Source organism: Octodon degus, unplaced genomic scaffold (assembly GCF_000260255.1).
Source record: "Octodon degus isolate 3935 unplaced genomic scaffold, OctDeg1.0 scaffold00229, whole genome shotgun sequence".
Classification (NCBI taxonomy): domain Eukaryota; kingdom Metazoa; phylum Chordata; class Mammalia; order Rodentia; family Octodontidae; genus Octodon; species Octodon degus.
In genome coordinates, this window is record NW_004524805.1 from 3,103,678 (window position 1) to 3,105,150 (window position 1,473).

Here is a 1,473-nt window from a genome sequence, read left to right on the forward strand (position 1 = left end):
AGATATATAGTTGCATTCTCTTAATGAATAGAATGATTTGTTCTAATGGTGTTTGTAAATAGGATCTCAAGTCCGCATCTTGTACAGCATTTAACCACTAAGAAGAATATATGCAGTGTGTTATTTGTTGAAACTGTACTTCCGATTTGATTTGAAACTGTCTCATTGCTATCTGTTTATCAATAAAATTAAAAAAAATATCTGAAATTCTATCTTCACTTGCATTCAAACGGTTTTGCCAGCTTGTGATTGAGATTTTAAGTTCCTGTATATGTGATCTATTTCTTTCCTATATTGCTCATTCAATGATTCCATCATTTTTCTATTCTCCTCTTATTTTTTATCAGTGTCTTCTTTAGAAGCAGTTATTAGATCTTTCATTATAGTTATCTGTTCTTTGTTTGCTTCTGAGATTGTTGCTGTTATTATTTCCTCTATACCTTTGTGCAGATATTTCTTTACTTCAGACACTATTAATTCAGAGATTTCTTTTTTGATTCCAGAGGTTATTTCTGATCTGATTTCCTGTATACCTTTCTGCAATTGTTTCTTTACTTCTGACACTATTATTTCAGAGATTTCAGCTGTGTGATTCCCAATTTCTTTTGTGCTAACATCTCCTTCATTTGTTCTGGGTGGCCTCAGGGCATGAGATTGCAGTTTTCTCCTTCTCTTTGTCATTTGGTATAGCACTGCCCTCTGACCTTTGGTGTAGAGCTTTGGTGCAGTTATAATCTTAGGACCTATCAAAATTCTTACCTTAGGGAGATTATATGGTTAAGGCAATTATAGTTTTGTATTTACAGAGCTACAATTAGGAACAGTAATAATGGGTTGTGATATTTAGCAGTTGACAAACTTTTGTATCTAATGGGCTCATATTTAGACAGTGCAAGCATTGTATGTGTAGCTAAGCAGATATTAAATAGGGAATTTGTATTTAAGTTTGTTCTAAATTCTGTCTGATCACCTCTCCTTGATGTATCTGATGTCTTCCAGGCAGACTATTTCACCCCAGTTACCTTTTGCCCCCTCTCTTGGTCATCAGAAAAAGAGGGAGGATGCTTTCACAGATCTGGGTCTAGCAAAGAGTCTCAGATTACCAGGTCAGGATCTACAAAGTTTGAACTTGTCTGGATGTGCCTGGCTTGGGTCTGCCTGCTGTGCTCAGCTTCTGCCTGCTGCAGCCTGTGGAAGTAAACCTTCTGAGCCCCTCTTGGCAAGATGTTCTGCTTCTGGATTAGTTGCGTGGTTCTGGCCCCCTAGCCTCTGTGCAAGACTTCAGCTGCAGAGTTTTACACTAGGCCTGTATGTTGGGCCTGGGCTGGGTCTGGAGGGGTCCAGAGAGCAAGGCCGAAGCTCCTACACAAATGCCAGGCCTGGGCTGGCTCTTAATTTCTTTCTTTCTTTCTTTCTTTCTTTCTTTCTTTCTTTCTTTCTTTCTTTCTTTCTTTCTTTCTTTCTTTCTTTCTT